We start from the raw sequence: 19839 nt of genomic DNA on the forward strand, positions 1-19839 counted from the left end.
TGGCGCGTGCGAGGGTGGGGCTCCAATGAGTAATGGAGAGGCCCGCATGCGACCACCATCGAGGAGTCCGGCAGAGGGGGGCCGAGGCACATTGCCGGTGCCTGCCCCGTCACATCCAGAAGAGGAGTCCCCTGCGCCGGAGCCCAGTGTGTAAGGGCTGGGCAGGGGACATAGCAGCATTTCGCTCCCCCGAAGGAGCAGGTTTTGTTTTTGGTGCTACTACGGGGCACTGAGTCAGAGCGGCCCCGTGTGCTCAGTGGGCCGCTCCAACGATAACAGGGTACATTTGCTTCAAGAGCCCCGAGTGGCTCCACCAGTGGGATGTTCGCTCCCACATGGGTGACATTTGGTTTAAGGCCCGCAGCATGTCCAGAGCCTGTGCTCCACCGATTGGGGCATTCATTTCCTAAAGGGCCAGAGTGGGCCAGGGGCACTTCCAGGCCCCCAGTTGTTCCCCGAGCCTGAGGGCTCCAGTGTGTTATCCACGGCTGCTGATTATTTTCAGAGCCAGATGACTCCACTGGCCGCAGTAGTTGTTCTAGTGCCCAGATGGCTCCAGCCTTTGGTGCAGTTTGTTTAAAGGGCCATTGAGAGAGCCCCAGAATGGCCCAGAGGTGCCAGGCCTTCCCCAGCTGCGCAGCACTTAGTGCCAGCTGCATCGTTTAGGCCCCCGTGTTATTATTCCCAGCTGCTCAGCAAGTAGTGGGCAGCTGCAACGTTTAGGTTGGCGCAGATGACGCACCCCTGACGGTCGCTGCCTAGGCAGCGTGCCCTCACATTCTGGACACAGGGCATTTGAGCCCCTTGTTGGAGATGGCCAGTTGGCATGGGGTACTGGTAAATGTATAGGGCGCAAGGCCCTCATGTGATTGATGTGCTCATGCGATGTGGTGCTAGGACATGTAATGCATTTAGTATGTTTTACACACCCTGCTTGATACCTCTGCATATGGTTTATGATTATGAGGTTGCTTTGCATTTCCTTTTGGTTATACTAGTGATATTATGTTTCACTGTGTAACGTTTGCCCCTAATGTGAGTTATACTTAGGAGGTAGGGTCTAAGGTCATTAGACTAGTGAGGAGATCGCATAATGTGTTTATGCTGGTGAGGGTGGCGCAGAATGTAATTTGCGCCTGATGTCACTGTGCACAATGAAGTTTATGTTACAGGTTGAGGTGGAGTACAGTGATTACCAGTGGTTACTGGTTGTAGGTTTATGATCTATTTTACTTTTACCAGTTTCTGCTAAGTGCTGATCCTGACAGTGGCCCACATAGCCCTGTCATGTGTAAATAATCCCTCTTGAATATTGCCCGTGCCAGTTGGCACAGTGTATGTTAAGTGTTTACTATTCTAATGTGTTATGAGAATACAAAGGCTACTTTTATGTAACCTGTTATGGAGTTCCTTTTGTAGTGTGCCTAGGATGTTGTTGCTTTGTGCGTGCGCAAATGCTTTACACATTTCCTCCGGGATAAGCCTGACTGCTCGTGCCAAGCTACCAAGGGGGTGAGCAGGGGTTATCTTTGGCGTGTAACTCCCTTGCCCTGACTAGAGTGGTGGTTTCTGCCTGGCTTTAGCGCAAGCCTTAGCCAACCAGAAATCCCATTTCTAACAGTATAGCACTGTACAGCACAACACAGCATGACCTCACACACAACAGCACCTGAGAGAAAGACTTTTTTTTAACCCTTTATTCTAATTTTCACTGTTCACAAAACAGTAAAAACAGTAAACATGACGTTCAGTGATTATCAACAGCACAGTCACTGTTTTCCCCCACCAACTTCCCTTCACACCATAAGCAGACAATAGAAAATCATTTTGTATGCCAAGCCTTCAAGCCAAATAAATGTATGCATTGAATATGTTCACACTAGGTGACCTCATCAGAGGGCATCAGTGTACCTAATGAATGACAAAATAACTGATCTATTGACCCTAGTCAGAGTCTGAGTTACCATATGTATTGAACTCATCTAACAGCTGTCTCCAGGCCACTATAGCTTCTGGAACTCTCTCATCTGTGAAGGAGATACACATATGGTAATCTTCCGCGGTTCCCCATTCCAACACATCTTTGAGTCAGAAATCTGTGTTCGACACCCAGGACCCCATCCAACCAATGACAACTCTATATTTAGCTAGGAACACTGAAAGTTTTCAAATGTTTGTTGGACATTTTGCATTTGAGAGGTCACTTTGCCATCCTCAGTAAGCACACCGTCGGCATGCAATGAATTTCAATTGTGGTGACCTCCCTTACTCTGGGTATCACCTCCTTCCAATAGTTTAAGATCTCTGTACATGGCCATGCCAAATGCAAAAAGTTGGCATTTTCTGATCCCAGCAGCAAACAAATTTTGCTTCCCTGGTGGGGTCTCTTCTGTGCAGCCCTGCAGGTGTCATGCATGTACGGTGTAAAAACTTGAAGTACAGCAGTTTGAATCTGTGATTAAATGACACCTGTCACACCAGGCCACATGCTAGATCCTAATCAGAGTTCTCAATCAGGGTATCGAGGTCTGCCTCTCAAGCTGTCCTCCCTCAGTAAGAGATTTTTATTGCATCCTTCCTGAGAATTTTATAGAAAAGTGTAATAAGGTGCCTGCCCTTGCCATATCTGATCAAATCTCCCAGTGTATGAGAAGGCGGTGGCACCGCAGGTTGGGTGCACCTTATTTCCCTATCTGTGTTTTGCAACTTGGAATAGTGGATGAAGTGACCCCATCTCACGTCAAAGGTGTCCTGTGCATATTTGAAATGTGAGGAATGTCTCCCCCGGGTAGAGATCCCCGCTAAAAGGCATCCTCCTCCCTCCATTGTTCCATGGACATATCCTGATCTAAGGACTGAAATTGTTCAAGGTCCCAAATCTGTAACTCTCTGTCAAAGGGGGACCTACGTAATACCTAGTTAACCACCAGCTCCCACACCCGAACTGTATGCTACACCAGATATGGGATCTGATCACCAGTGAACCCACCTCTCATCAATAAGCATGGCAATGTGTCCTTGCTAAGCATTCCCACCAACAGCCATTTATTCCAAGTATCCCTGTCTGTCAGCCATCGAGCAGCATGTTGGAGGTGTGCTGCAAAGAAGTAGAGTTGCTTATCTAGCAATGCCAGTTCCCCCTCCTCCATGTCCCTCTTAAGTACAACCAGGGCAACTTGGCTGTGCCTCCTGCCCTCCACCAACAAAATTAGGAGGCTATGGGGATGACAAAATCAGTCTGTCTTGAGTAGGAGCACCAAGTTCTGAATAAGGTATATGCAACAAGAAAGAAAGATGATCTTGGCAATGGCCGCCCATCCAACCATCAACAGGGGTAGCATCTTACAAAAGTTTATGGGCACGGTCAGGCCGCTCAACACCCTGTCCACATTGGAGTACCTCTAGGTGTCCTCTGTATGTGCAACCATCAGCCCCAGGTAGCAAAAACTCATCCCATCTTAAGCTTGGGTAACTGTTCCGGTGGTATAGTGGTCAGCCTCCCCAGTTGGAACAGTAAGGTTCTTTTTGACATTGAATCATAGTCCAGAAACACTGCCAAAAGTCACCATATATCTCATTAGGAGTGGGACCAACTCCACTGGTGTTTGGAGATACATTAATTCATTGCCTGCATATAAGGAGACAATGTGTTTTTTGTCACCTACACATAGGCCACAAGGCTCTACCTCCCTGCGCAATAATATCACCATTGGCTCAACAGCTAGCATGAGCATGTGCGGCAAGAGGGGACAGCCTTGATGAATGCCCCCCCCAACTGCCATTGCCCCAGACACATCAACCCCCCACCTGGATCTACATCATGGGGTCCATTAATTGAATCCAACCAGGAAATTTAGGCCAAAATCCCTCCTCTTGAGCACTGCCATGAGATAACACCATTTGAAAGTGTTAAAAGCCTTCTCAAGATCGATCAACACTGGTGCTCCATATCTTGGTCCCTCCTAGTGGTTTTGTGTAGCATGTGTGTTAACCACCGGAGATTATGCACCGTCTGAGCTGGCATGAACCTACATTTGCCCTCATGGACCAGCGCGCGCACCACCCCCTGCAATCGTGTTGTGGAGGGAGTTCCACCGCAACACCCATTGTTTTTGATGCAGCTCCCTATTTACAAGGGCAGCATAAATAGGAAGCTGTGCCAAAATTAAGACCAGGGAAAACCTGGTCTTTAACAGGCAAAACAAGGAGAAATGCTTTATTTCTCCTCGTTTTTGCTGGTTCCATGTGTGCTGCCTTGTGCTGCACACATAGAAACAGTAACTTGCCTATGATTGTTTATGTGCAGAAAAGTCCCCCTTCCTGCACATAAACAATCATTTTGAAAAAATGCCATTTTGCAACTTCTATGCGTGCAGCATTAAGCAGTGCATATAGAAGTTACAGAACTGCATTTAAGGATTGTTTATGTGCAGGAAGGGGGATCTTCCAGGACATAAACAATCTTCCCCGCAGATAGTTAATTAAATGTATTGAATATTGTGGATTCAATCTGGAGGTTAATATGGGAATGGCCACTAAATTTTCTTTTTTGGGGGGCTGAATACATGAGCTGCTAAATAGTGATGGGCAGCTCCAGATATGGCACATTTGTTTCTTGGTGGGTTATGGCTCTGGTGGCCCTGGGGCTAGACGGGGTGAGGGCAACCATCTCTGCAGACCATGGTTGGATGCTCCACCTGGGTGGGAGGGGTATGGGGAAGGCAAGGGGAAAAGTGAAGGAGCAAGATAGGTGTTGGGGGATGGGCTAGAAGAAGGGCTGAAGTGGGAGCGTATTAGCAATGGGAGTAGGATCAAAAAAGAGCATAACATTTGAATTTTGAAACTATTAATTTCTTGGAATTCGGGACTAGTAACAGAGGTTCGTGTTACCGATGGGTGTTTAATGCATGGGAATAAATTGTACATATGCTCAGTAAATGTCTGTGGGCTTAACAATCAACATTAGAATTTGAGAGTTGCTGAAATACATAGATTATGGGGGCTAGATGCAATTTGTGGAACAGGAGATGCATATTCCCTAGATAAAGAGGGATTAAATCCAGGTTAGGGGGTAACACTTGGCAGCATGTACAACACAAAATGTTTCTACTAGGGGGTGGCAACATTGGTTAATAAGGATCTCTCTGTGTCCAAACAGAAGCTGGTAGATAAACATGGTTGTTGTGTGATCATAGAATGTAAGGAGGCAGGTATTGAGTTTACTGTATGCTCTATTCATGACAGAAGCAGCTATTGCAGGCGAACACAGCAAAGCATGTAGCAAAGTGGTAGTTCATCTTCACAGCTTCTCCAGCTCTTCTTCTTGGCAGGTTTCTGAGTCCAAAAGAGTTCTAAAGATCTGGGTTCTGTGCCCCAATATTTATTCAGCCTTTTCAATTTTTCCCATGTGGCAGAGAGTCTCTGTGCTTAGTCCAAACCAGTTATGTCCTATCTGGTCCAGCTTTCTGGCAGGAGGTGGAGACAGCATTGTATAAGCCAGACCAGGCCTATCCAGGTGCAAGGAAATCTCCTTCCGCTACTCTAAATGCAGCCCAGGTCTATTCAGCCCAGCCTGGGCTCATCCAGGAAAGGCATTACACATCTCAACCCCCCAAGTGGCTGTCTACAGTGAATGCACATTCCCAGCCTCTGTCACTCCAAAGCCAGACAGTCAATCCACAACCAGCAGAGGCACACAGGATGGGTAAGCAAGAAAAGGCCTACTTTATAAAAGTGGCATTTTCAAACACAATATATAAAATCATCTTTACTAAAAGATGATTTTTTACATTCTGAGTCTAGGCATACTAAACTCCATTCCTCTATCTAGTGCCAACAGGAATTAATACTTGTAATATGTTACAAAGTGTTTCCTATTCTATCCTATTGGACAGATAGCCTTTCAATAGTGAAAAACAAATTATACTGTATTTCACTATCAGGACATGTCACACACACCAGTAAATGTCCTACCTTTCACATACACTGCCCATTGGGGTACCTTGGGCTTACCTGAGGGGTGTTTTACATGTACGAAAAGGGAAGGTTAGGTGCACTTGCCAAGCTGACATGGGAGCAAAACTGTGTGCACACACTGCAGGCCTCATGGATGTTTTCCTTAAGGGGTTGAGTCTTGTGACCTTCCAATCTTATCTTCATGAATATGATGGGTCTTATTCATTAGCGGAGTTGCATCACTCTTGCACCACCCAAGGTAATGCAAGAGTGATGCAAGTACTAAATGAGATTTATGAAGCCATGCAAGGCCACTTTGCATGGCCCTGAGTGGCTCCAATAAACAGGAGTAAAGCAACGCAGTGCAAATCCCTGTGTTGACTTACTTTGCCTCTGGAAGGTGTTCCATTGACATTGTGTGGGTGTTCCCACACAACTCCTATAATTTTTGACGCATTCCCAGATTTACCAGACCTGTTATACTTGGGAATATCGCAAAAAGATACGCCTTCCCACCGGAGGCATTTTGAGGAGAAATACCTTTATTTCTCCTTGATACTTCCTCTTTCAATGTGCGCTGCATTCTGCAGCACACATAGAAAGAGGAATATGCCTCTCAGGATTGTTTTTGTGCAGGAAGGTGCTCCTTCCTGCAAAAAATCAATCCTGCATTGCAAAAGAGGCACTCCTGCACCATGGTGCAAGGGTGCCTGCATTGACACTAGGCTGCCAAAAGGACGCCAGCGCAGGGAAAAAGGCAGGCATGTGTTATATTGACTTAAATATGGCACACTGCTGTCCTTTCCCTGTCATGCTTGAAAAGTTTGTTTATAGGGCCCCATGTGTATAGAAGCTTATGTCATTATGATGGTTCAGAATTGGCGTTGAGGTCGCTATCACCCTCTGCCTAGCCGATGTCATCAATGGAATTGTTGTCCTGTAGGGGCAAGGGATCTTGTTCCTTTCAAAATGACTTAGGTTATTCTGTGACACAATCTCTTTAGTGTAGTGTTTGTAGATCTTCACTTTCCTATCTGGAGTGTTTTGCTCCTGATCTAAGTTTAATTAAACTGTCTACCAGGGTTCTTATGTCTGAGACGTTGCTGCCCAAAGTAGATGAGTTGTGAGAGTTCCTACGTGCAGTGTTCCCTACACTCTTGTCTATGTCTAGAGGGTATCTTTCCCCTCTGCCCTTTGTTTCATGTCCCCTCATGGTTCAAGCATGAGGCTCTATGTCCCAGTACTCATGCGAGAAATGAATGGATGTAGGAAGGCAGCCAGATAGAACAGGCAGGTTGGAAGGTACTCAGTCCTGCAGGCAACTATGCATGGTAGGCATAGCTTTTTAACATCTCATCGTTTTTTTTGGTTTTATTTATTGGGAGGCTCAATACTAGGTAAACAGGTTTGTGAGTATTAGTCACACTTTTCTGTTCATTAAAGGAGTGAGCACCCTCTATTTCTTTTCTTTTTGCAACCAATTTCACACCCTCACTTTTCGTCATCAGATGAGGCAGGCCACCTCTACCTCTTCCTCAACAGACTTCTTTGCTTCATTCAGGAAATCCTTTGCCTTTGTGTGTTGCTTATAAAAATGTTTGCCTAATTCATTGTCTGGTGCACAGGATGTTACAGAGATGCCTGCTAGTTTTTGTTCAGAAAATTGATCTCTGTGAAAATACTTATGCAACTTGATTTGGCGATTTAATTTAACAACCTGAAATATTACTGCAGGAAAAACAAGTTCAGAAATCAGAATCGTGAACATTGCATAACGCTACTTAACACTCTAATTACCTGTCATAGGGCGCGCTTTAATTCTCTTCGCCTCCATGAGTTTATCTTCACAGTGAATTTAATTCATAGCGTCGATATTTCTCACAGTTGGTGGAACATTTTTTAGGGAGAATGCAAGCTTAAATTAAATTAATTTTAATTTGCTTGCAATATGTTTAGACTATTTTTGGTTCAGCGACTCTCATTGGAAAAAAACAGACAGGGAAACGAGGCAGCCATAAAAATTCCCAAAGATGCAGACAAACTGAGAGCGATAAGGTATAAGACTAGGTCAGACAAATGTGTTCCCTAGCATTGTGCACGTAATGAAAAGTATTATATTTACCTCAAAGAATGGCAACAATCTAATTAAAACAGGGAGTGTAAAATAAGTCAGATCAAAGCAGATCGTAAAACTTTATAAAAGAAAAAGATCCATTTCCTGTACCATCTAACCCTATCACTGTATGCCTCATCTTTCTCATTTCGCACATCCTCGCCATCGTCTCTTCAAGGTTACTCTACTATTCAGCATGGCCTCTTGAAGCTCTTGGCACACTTGTCCATCCATCTCTAGGGCACTCTATGCACGTTCAGCTATTAGCCTTGCTGCATCCCAAGCCTTGTGTGAAAAGTAAGAAAGGCACTGACTGGGACCGACATAGTGTGTCAAGGGGTGGTGCTCTCTATTTAGATGTTGAAAGCAGAAAGGATGGCAGGCTGCTCTTTAACTAACCTCTTCAACAAGTGTGCATGTGACAAAAAAGGCTGTTAAAGGGGAAAGTACGTTGACATGTAACATAAAGTACAACTATTTCGAGTTTAAAAAAGCTAAGCAAGTGTGACGCTAAAAAGATTGCTTTGGAAAAGAGTGAGTCTGGGCTGAAGCTAAAGGTAAAAATCGAAAATCCATCTTACAGCCAAGTTCTGAATCATCTGCAACTTTTAGAGTACAGACTGAAAGAACAGGTCAAGAAGTATTCCCATAGCCAAGTCTAAACAAATCATAAACCTCAACGATGTTGGCATTTAACTCCAGGAAATGAAGGAAAGAACCTTACTATGGAGCCAAAGTTAGAGTCAGCAGGTTCAAACGATTGTATTGTTCCACATTGCAGAGGACAGCTCATTGACAAATAGAAAGACCTTAACATTCGGAGCAGGGCCTGGCAGGGGGCTATTTCAGAGCAGTGCTAGGCTCAGCTCCAAATGCATTTTCCCCATGATCAACATTCAACATAACGTTAGTTGAATTTCGCTTCAGTCAAGACTGGATGCGGGAGAAGCAAGACCACACAGCCTGGGTAACGGTAATGTCTGGTCGGTTTTCAATGGAAATTACAAAATGAAGGGGCATATTTACACAGAAATGTCAGAGAGTGCAGCTGCGCCAAATTTGGCAGTGCCGTGCTCTGACATTTTCAAAATGCATCGATGCGGCGTATTTACAACAATACGGTGCACCCCTGTATTTTCCCTAGCGCTGGCACTAAGATTAGCTGCCTAGCGCCAATGCAGGCACCCTTGCACCATAGTGCTTGTTTTGCAAGGAATGATTGTTTATGTGCAGGAATGTGTCCCTTCCTGCGCATAAACTATCCATAATGGCAATTTGTTACTTCTATTTGTGCTGCATTCTGCAGCACACATAGAAGTAGCAAATTATCATTATTTAATGATTGTTTATGTACAGGAAGTAATCCCTTTATGCATATAAACAATCTTTAATGGCATCTTACTCTTTCTATGTGTGCTGCAGAATACAGCACACATAGAAAAAGCAAAAACAAGGACTGATAAAAGTATTTCTCCTCGTTTCACCATTCTAATGCCTGCTCTTGCATGACATTAGTTTTTGGTGCTGCCTCAGATTTACACATCCTTGTAAATCTGCGGCAGCGTCAAAAGCAAATGGGTGGTGCAGTGGAATGCCTACAGCAACAGGAATTGCTCGCCCCTTTCACACTAAGTAAAGGTCTTAACGCTGCTTTGTAAATATAGAGAAGGCATAGCGCCACCTGAACATCACTAAAAGTGACGTTCTGGTGCTATTCCCCTTTAAATATACCCCAAAATATTCACTGTTGGTGTGGCAAGGACAGATCAATATTCTTATCTCTCTTAATTTTGTGACCTCTGTAAAAATAGTGTAATTGACAAACCTCATCAAAAACTGTTACTGAGTTTGAAAATTAGAGATTGGTGCATAGTAACCGCTGGCATATGTAGTAGTAGCATTGAAGCAACAGGTTTTATGATCAAAGAAGTGATTATATAGTTACCCAACCATTAGCAATTTTGAACAAAGCAATATCAACACAATTGTGACCATATGTAATGAACTGCGCTTTGGAACTTTATTTGAAACAATGAAAATCCAGTCGCTTTGAAATAAAAATAAATACAATCTCACCAGTATTTTAACCTTTGAAACTGATGAATAGTACCGATGTGAAGAAAGTGCCTGCACATTTTGAGCGGTTTAAGGCTGGATAATAGCTTACCTAAAATGTGCCACCATGCTAGTAAATAACACTGTTGCCCTGTGTGTGGATCTATGTAAGTGGCTTTATGTTACTTGATTATCTGTAACTGCATTCCCTGACTACACAACCTCATGCACTACATTATGGGGTATTACATAATTTCAGGTGGGAGAACCATGTTCTCTGCTGTTGGAAATTGGTGTTCTGGTTGGCAGAGGTATGCACCCTGTTCAAACCGGAACCACAATCCTAGTCAGGGTAAGTCACAAAACACCCTAAATTATACTGTGCTCACACCTCTGATAGCTTGGCAAAGAGGCAATGTGTAAACTATTTCAGCAACACTTCATAAAGCTCAACAGTGAAAACACCACCTAAAGACTCCACACAAGGTTAGAAAAATAGATTATGGTTCTATAAATAAAACAAGACCAAAACAACAAAAATCCAACACGTAGAAGTCGAGATATACATTTTTAAAGAAAAAATGCAAAATAGTGCTTAGAAGCAATAGGCGCTTAAATAGGTTATCTGGTTGCACGGGACAGGGGCAAAGCCAAAAGTTCAGGTTGACGACAATGGAGCTCAGGCTGTATTCAGGGAGCCACTTGGGCCTACTGAACCAGAGTTCCTTGATCTTGGCTTGCATCAACGTTGAGAAAGATGTGAGGTGCCGCTGAAACGATCAGTCGATATTGAGCCACACAGTGGGCAAAATGCGTCAACATTCTCCATGCAACAGTTGTACTGTGTGTGGGTTCCGAGTGTGAGGCGCCGGTTCTGAACATGATGTGTGGCTACTGATCCCTCAGCAGGTGATGAGTTGATATCAAAAGCAATGCACTGGTTCCAAGTGCAATGCACCAGTTCTGTTCCACATTTTGACGAGGATGCACCAGTTCTAATCCACGCAAATGTGAAGATACACCAGTTCCAACCCATGCCAAGATGAAGCTGAGCCATACCGATGAGGATGCATTTGCTTTGCTTGTAGAAACACCATAGGTCTCACTTTCAAGGGTCTAGGACTGGGTGGCACCACGTTGCAGGGCAGATTCACTGCGTGTAGAGTCCAGATTCAGAAACAGGTAGTTGAAGTCTTTGATATCCCTGAGACTTAGAACAGGAGACAAACCAGCTAGACCTTGGAGTCACTCTGGATTCAAGTGTTGCGGATCCAGTCCTTCTCATCCAGGTAGGAGAACAACAGGCAGCAGGGCAGCTCAGCAAGGCAAGATACCAGCAAAGCAGCAGACCTGAAGGGTGGTAGTCTTTCCAGCAGCACAGCAATTCTTCTTGGCAGAGTGGTCACAGTTCTAGAAATGCGCTGAAGTCATGGTGTGAGGGGCCCAGTACTTAAATCCAGTTGTGTCTTTCAAGTGGGGGAGACTTTAAAGGAAGCTTCCTAATTTCCCTGGCTCCAGACTCACTACAGGGGGGTATGAAGACCTTTGTGTGGGGTCTGGACACAGCCCAGTAGGGTGTATGTTTCAGCCCCTCCCTCCCTTCCTGCCCAGGATGGTCCATCAGGATGTAGATGACCCATCAGTCACACCTAAGCTCCCTTTGTGTGTGGATGTATAAAAGGAATGCACAAAGGCCATCTGTTACCAACCCATTCGTGTATTCAGAGACAGGCAGCAGGCACAGAATGGCCAAAGTAAGTAAACGCTAACTTTCTAAAAGTGTTGGGAACAAAACCAGCTGTAAACCAAGGAAACAAATAATAAAAAAGATTTTTTGTGTGCACTCCCTGAGGTAGTACTACCCCTCTGCCACTATTAAATCAAAGAGACTACTAGGGCTGAAAGTCTTAGACAGAGGTTGCACTACTCATGCGCTTCATAAAGCATCACTACAAAATTAACCTCGCTTTTTTGGTTCTATTTACTCCAATTACACATGCATGTAAATAAATTATCCAATGATAGTTCAGAGTTTCATAAATTCATTGCTTCATGAATCTTGAATTATTCTTCTGAATTTTTTTTTTTTATGACAAAATTCCTTTCAGAAGGAGATTGCAAGTAATGAGTTTACATCACTCAATCCTAATGCATTTTGGGTGCTATATGCACCCTTCCTCGCTTCCTGCCCTGGGGGTCATATAGGGCCTACCTTAGGGGTAACTTATATTTATAAAAAGGGAAGGTGTAATGCCTGGCAAGAAGTTTATCTTGCCTGGTCGAAGTGGCAGTTGGAAACTGCACATACAGGCTGCACAGTGGCAGGCCTGAGCCATGTTTAGAGGGCTACTTAAGTGGGTTGAACAATGAGTGCTGCAGGCCCACTAGCAAAAAGAACAAATGATGGATCGAATGCTAAACAATGCAAACATTCACCCCCAGTCATAAAGATCTGGCTTTAATTCATTATTCTTTTGCTCACCATGCCACCCCAGTTTGGACCCAGCCATATGCAAATCAGTCTTGACTCAGCCCAAACTGCCAAGCCAGGTCCTCCCTGGACCAGAAGCAAACATCATGGGACCAGTGTCCGGGCTTCACCCCTCATCAGCAAGGCGAGCTTGAATCCAGTGGCGCAGTGAGCACGCGACCCACGTCTGGGCATACCCTTCCCACTTAGGGCAACAAAATCAAAATGAACAAATGATGGACAGAATTCTGAACAAGGCAAACATTCAACCCAAGTCACAAAGATCTGGGTTTAATCCATCGTTCTTTTGCTCACTACGCCACCCCAGTTTGGACCCAATGATATGCTAATCAGTGTTGAACTGTTCCTCATAGTAAGAGCCCAGCCCGGACTGCCAAGCCAGGTCCTTTCTGGACCAGAAACAAGTATCCTGGGCTCAGTTTCAGGGCCTCACCACTCAACAGCCCGGCTAGCTTGAATCCAGTGAAGCAGTGAGCACAGGACCCACATCTGGACATATCCTCCACTAGTAGCATTTAATTTACAGGTCCTAGAAACATGGAGTGCACTTTACTAGGGACGTATATGTTAATTAAATATGCTAATTGGTGTTAAGCCAACGTTACTATGTTTAGGATAGAAAACCCAAGCACATCAGCAGTGGCAAAGTGCACAGAGCTCTTTACTATTGATGTATTAATCTTAGGACCTATTTTCCTTTAGTCGGAACATTAACTCCCTCGAATATCACAAGCATTTTGCCAATCATCTCAAGTCTCCCAAAAATTCACACTTCTGACTGGTAAACCCCTACTGTCCAAAAGATGTACTGTCTGGACAAATAGTATCCAAGTGTTACTTATCGGAGGTACAGGGAGTATCCATTTTAAGCATATCTCCTTTCTTGCCTGTACAAACAGTAAAGATTTTGTTTCTTAAGTAATTTCACAGGATTGGGGCCCCCATTTACTACTCCAAATATCACCATTGCCAGGCTTAACTTAATTTCTATGCCAAATACTTCAGTGATCACCTTACCCACATCTTGCCAAAAGATCTCTATCAGAGAGCACCGCCAAAACATGTGGATGTCGTCCTACTTCTCCTCCTCACATATAGTGCACTTTCTCCTGTGGGCCCAACTTTGCAAGCTTCTTTAGTGTCCAATGTGCCCTGTGTACTGTGAAGAGATGATTTTTCCTCAGTGGTGCAGATTATGTGGTTGACCAAAATAAGTAATTCAATACTTGCCATAGGTTTTTCACCTCCAGGTTCAGCCAATAAAGAATAAGGTTGTCTGCCTGCTTCCACCATCATCCAATATCACTTGGCCACTTCCTTCTCCTGGGGGAATCGTGTTTGTAGTTTCTTTTCATAGTCCTCACTCCCTTCCCTGCCTTTCCTCAGATCTCTTACCAGGGTTGCCAACTGGTAATATTTAAACTTCAAAATGTAAATGTAAATGTACATGCATTTATATAGCGCAAATCGCCCACATCGCAGGCATCTATGCGCTTGCTTAGGGAACCCGTCCTGGTATTCCCCTCTGAGACACCCCGGCAGGGTATCCACAAGGTGAAAGCCAGGCATCCCGCCGCGAGGGGCCGTTGTGGAGATTAAGCAAGCTATTGCCCAGAGTCGCAGAGTGTGAACCTGTGAGTCGAGTAGGCACCGGAGCGAGAATTATCGAGTCCGTGGAATTATTGAGTCCAACCCCCGTCGGGGCGGGGAATTGAACCCTGGTCCAGGGCCGATCTCAGCTTCCGGGTCTGCCGCCTCTAACCCCTGAGCCACACTTCTCCACCCTTCCATTATATCACTGAGGTTTCCTAAGAGATTAATGAATTTCCCTGCAAAGATTGACCCATTAATTAACCCCAACTTAAGCCAGGGGCATTGCCAACTTATGTAAGAAACATACTGGGGTCCCTGGGAATTTCAAAATGGGAGCAGAGGCACAGTAATATGTTATTCCAAGGGTATACCTAATTTCATGCCATATTTTACATGCAGCCTTCGAAATCTTTAGCCTTACCTTTTTAAAGTATTTGAGGTGGACAAATTTAACAAGAACAAGTCAGCCTTCTCAGAGAGCTCTCTTATTGGCTTTAGAAAGTGAAATATAGGCTGAGCTATCTGGATGGAGAGATCTAAAATCTTGAACTGAAACGTCCACCAATAGAGGAGAAATTCCAGACTTGCAATCTCTCCATGTCTTTTTTCTCCAGCACAGATTTCTCCAGGCAATTATTACCCCAGAATTATGGGGCATTTAAGGTCCAGGAGAGGATTTTATAACTCCTGAAGAGGAGCTGGATCATCAGTATTTGGACCATAATAACCTGCCAAGACATACCAAGTGCCATACACTTTCACTTTAGCTATAGCCCACCTCCCCTATTTATCTGTACCACATTCTCCCAAAGTTAATCCAGTAGATTTTTTTAACAGATGTGCCACTCCTTTCACACAACACTCTTGATTTGTACATGCATATTGTTCAACCCATTTTTTCTTCTATAGAATGCTCATCCATTCTTCTAACAGATGCGTCTCCTGCATTATTATAATTTCGCTACTTGATAGTCTCTAATATTCCGATATTTTCATTTGTCTGCTAGCAACTCTAAGGCCATTCAATGTTATGATCCTGAGGGGCATAACTTTGGATAATTCCATTATGTTTCTATCACAGATAACAAGCAGAGGGGTAAGATTAACCTATATAACAACCTATGAATTCCACAAATAATCTCTAAATCAATGAGCACTTTAATGTTTTCTTTGTTCTCCCACATGCTCCAAAACCCAGTGCTAAAAGTTGAATAAACTTTTCTTTTTGATCGTGACCCCCACCTTTCCTCCAGGGAACTCTCCAACATGTCATCAGGTATGTCTACTACGACACGACCCATTTTAACTCTACTTTCCCTCCAGTATTATTTGAGCAGGTATTTCTGGTGTGCTTTTATTTGCTCAATTAAAACCTCCACTTCTTTTGGGTCCTCAATATTCTGCATTTTATTGTTCTACATTATTCTCAACATGGCAGGGAAGTGCATCTGGGCTGTGGCACAGAATGATCTTAATTGTGGGATATATGTATCCAGCTCATCTTGGTGGTTCTTGAGATATTTAATCTAATTCGAAAAGACCACTCTCCCTTTGTGTAACTGCCTGCATTGATGGCTTCAGTCAATATTTTCTCTCTAAGTGCATATGTTTTGAAATTAATCACAATTTTTCTTGGTACCTTCCTGGCTGAGGATTTACCAAAAGGATTATGTTTAATTCTTTGTATGTCCCCATCACGGATATCAATCTCAAAATTTGGGATAAGTTCTTTTAATAATTCTACCTTACACATCTTAAATCTTCTCCTGATTCTTCTCTGATGTATTAAACCTTTCCCTGATTTCACTAAATAAGGTAGTTATAATTTGTTTAATTTCTGGCTGTGTGTCTTTTTCTGACACTAAGGTTGCTCCTGTATCTCGCTATCAGCCAATAATTGAAATCTATTTGAGGTCTCCAGTATTTTCTTTTGTGCAAGTCCTGTGCACTCTTCACTATTTTCGTCATATCTGCCTGTTTAAACTGACCTTCTAAGGTGGATACCCCCTTATATTCCTGTGAGGCCAATAGTGGTACAGGTTTCTGATAAGCTCCCTGTTGGACATTGTCCTTTTGGCAGGTTCACCCCGAAACCTTTTGCGTTCTCCTAGCCTTTTTCTGTAACCTGGTGTTGGTGATTTTTGGCCCTGTGGTGCAGTGTAAAGTGCGTGCAGTCTCTGTGTATGTGTGGTGAGATGTGCCTGCCCTCCCATAGAAATGCAATGGGGGATATGTGTGTCTATAGTAATGCGTGGTATGAGAGGAGTGCAGGGGCGAGTTTAGTATGTGCAAACTCGTGAGAATAAATGCTGCGCAATGGTGTGCGACTGTGCGCAGATTTAATGTGACTGGTGGAGAAGTGCCACTTTTAGAAGTTGGCATTTCTGTGTACTGTGTGTCTGCCTGCCTGATGTGAGTTGCATGTCTGGCTTGTGATTTACAGGTGCTGGATGATGTGGGTGACACCAGGAGCCAGAATGGGTCTGCCCAGTGGTGATAGAGAGATCTGCATGTACATGGGAGGGAGGAGTTGCACCTGGGAACTGAATAGGGGTGTGCCTTCCCTCCACAATGCTGGCTCCACCTCCTGTGGTGTGTCTGATGTCTCTAGCCTGTCCTGTGAAAGGAAGAGATGTGCTGAGCAAAACAAAGTTCTCAACAGTTCGCCTGAACCAGTTGTATCTGGTTCCTCCATTGCCTACACTGTAAGAACAAATGATTTGCTGGTATAAAAGAGGAGGATGTGACCCCATGATTTTGTTTTTGTACTAGGACTCAAATCTGCCAGGGTCGTGCTGCTGCTGGGGCCCGGGGGGAGGGGGCGGCTGCCATGAGGGCTTGCCTCCCTGGGCCCTGCCTTGCCACGGGATGCCTGGAGGACTTCTGTTGGGACCCTTCTGTCTTGCTTTTACTCCAGGACCCTACAGAGACTTTGGTGGCCCTTTTGCACCCTGGGAGCGCTGGGCTGTACTTATTTTATTTTTCCCCAGAATAGTTTGTTGGCTGCGTAGCGCTTTTACTGCAGCCCCTTTGGAGGGCATCCCAAGTATAGGGATTCCCCTCCTCGTTGTGAGCTCTGCGGGTGTCCACCCCGCATTATTGTCCCTTATTTTATTTAAATGAGCAGGTGCCCACCCCGCGTCTTTGAGTGCATCTGTTTAATTAGTGCACGGGTGTCCACCCCACAACTTTGCTTTATTTGTTGAGTGGGTGCCCACCCCGCTTCTTTATTTTTATTCTCAAGGAGCCTACCTCGCTTACCACCAAGAAAATCACAGCCGGGGCCCTTGCGGCAAACCGGAAGTCAGGCACTCCATGGGACATGGCTCCAACTGTTTGCTAACTGTTTTTAGAGCCCCGTGGCTCTAAGGAAGGGGGCACATTTGTTTAAAGGGGCATTCAGAGCCCAAGACCCGTTTGACCTTTTACAGCTGCCCAGCAAGTAGTGGGCAGCTGCACCGTTTAGGTCTTTCTTTCTTTTAGGGGACATGTGTGAATTCAGGAGTGAGACGCACTCCTTCGCCCCCATCTATTCACAGCTGCGCAGCACTTAGTGCCAGCTGCTACGTTTAGGCCTGTGCAAATTGCGTACTCCTGACTCAAGCTGCATTAATATATAAATATACTTTTAATATCAGTCAACATGTTTCTGCCTTAAAGAAACTTGTAGGGTAAATCGCATTTACCATACAAGTGCAGTAACCTTAAGTCAGTAAGCCTCCTAAACCAGGAGTAACCGGGAAGGAGCAAGCTCTTTCCTTTGCACTTTTTTTCACTTTTTTACTTTTCACATTCACGTCCCTAGGTCAGGTTGAGCCTTAGGGTGCTCATACCGCCAGGGTTTAGTCCACGTTTACGTCCAGATGAATGCCTGGTAAACTTACACCGTTTTAAAGCAGAAACATGTTGACTGATATTAAAAATTTGTGGAAATAACCAAACAATTAATTTTGGACTATTTTCCAACACTATATTTTATCTATGTTCCAGTGATCAAATAATAAATAATTTTTGAAACACTTAAAACATTTTTATCTCTCACCACCACTAATTAGTTTCACTTCACGCCTAAACTCACAAAAAAAACGCTCCGCAATAGACCTGGCGTCGCAGCACACTGGAGACGCACTCGGCCTCTTCAGTGGGGCCCGATGATGAAGCATCTCATCAACCAGGTTGGTGAGTGAGAGCTTTCTTAACTGACCTGAGTGAGGCCAGTGGCATTTTTCTTTGCTCCAAGTGTGGTTCCTTGTGTACCATAGAACACTCTTTTCTTGTCTGCAAAAACTCATGGAACCCTTGTCAACTACAGCCTGCTGTCTTTCCCTGCTTTGGATTTTGGACTTTGATGTTAGAGGCTAAGCCAGGAGGTACAGCTTCCAACTTGCATAAACCAGGTTTCTGTATCAGAAGTCAGTGGTCCTTCTTAGATTTAAAAGAAGGAAAGATCTTACGGAAACTAATGAAGTTTTCCCAGTCGGTTCCAATGCAAGCTCTCCGTCTTGAGTTTTCATTAACTAGCTCCTATGCTCGAGGTATCGCCAATATTATCAGGTGGGCGTATAATCTCCTCCATGCTGAAGAAGGAACGCTCCGATCCCTGTTAAAAATTGAGACATTTGAGCGTGAATCATCGAAATATGTATTTTTAAGAAATGCCCTATTTGCTTTTAAACTATCAGAGGTCAACATTAAGCTGTCACTTTCTTGGACTCCTGCCCAATTGAAACTTTTCTTAAAGCACTTTACTACAAGACTAAGCTTTGACCTTGACTCTCAACATTGTCTTAAACTGTCTTTATATAAAAATATTACTGAAATAATTGAATATAAGCAACCTCAACAGTATATAAATTTTAACCTGTATCATGGGGCTAGGAGATCAATTGTCCTGCTCCGACTCGGAATACTCCCTGTAAAAACCCTTACATCTAGATGGTATTCTGAAGAAAACCCTATTTGTAATCTATGTAATGGTGGAGAGCAGGACTTGGAACATTTATTGTCTACTTGCACAAATTTGTCAGTGGTAAAGGCAAGGAAAAGATTTTTACAACCAGTTTACTCAAAATGCAGAATTAACTCAATACAAGAATTGATTACTTTATGTAAAGTTCCGCCAAACGAATTGGTATGTTACAATTTTTACAAATTTTTAAAACCATTTTTAATCTTGTATTAGTATGAAAACTTTACCAAAACTGTTTAAATTATTATATTGTGTATTTAATATTTGTGGTTCTCAGTGGAGAACGAAATCAAATACAATAAACTTGAAACTGGTTTCTGTATCTGACCCAAGATCCATTGTGATCAGCCTTAAATCGTGCTTAGGTCTCAGTCAAGAAACAACCAGATGATCACAGTTATGTCCAGTTCCCCTTATTGGATTTTAGTTGATTTGTTGTAATTTTGTTTACTAAATTATTTTCTATTTTAATAAATTGATGTGGGATTTGTATTGAGTTATGTTTTCAACTTTTTATCTCTTTCACAAGTTCTAAATGCTTTACATGATTTCTGAGGATAATCCTGTCTGCTCGTTGCCATAGCTACCAGTGGTTGAGCTGAGATTTAAATTATCAAAACCTTTACTGAGCCTAACAAGAATCATAACATGGACAACAGCCCA

The sequence above is a fragment of the Lissotriton vulgaris genome, chromosome 8 (genome assembly GCF_964263255.1).
Source record: "Lissotriton vulgaris chromosome 8, aLisVul1.2, whole genome shotgun sequence".
Taxonomy (NCBI): Eukaryota; Metazoa; Chordata; class Amphibia; order Caudata; family Salamandridae; genus Lissotriton; species Lissotriton vulgaris.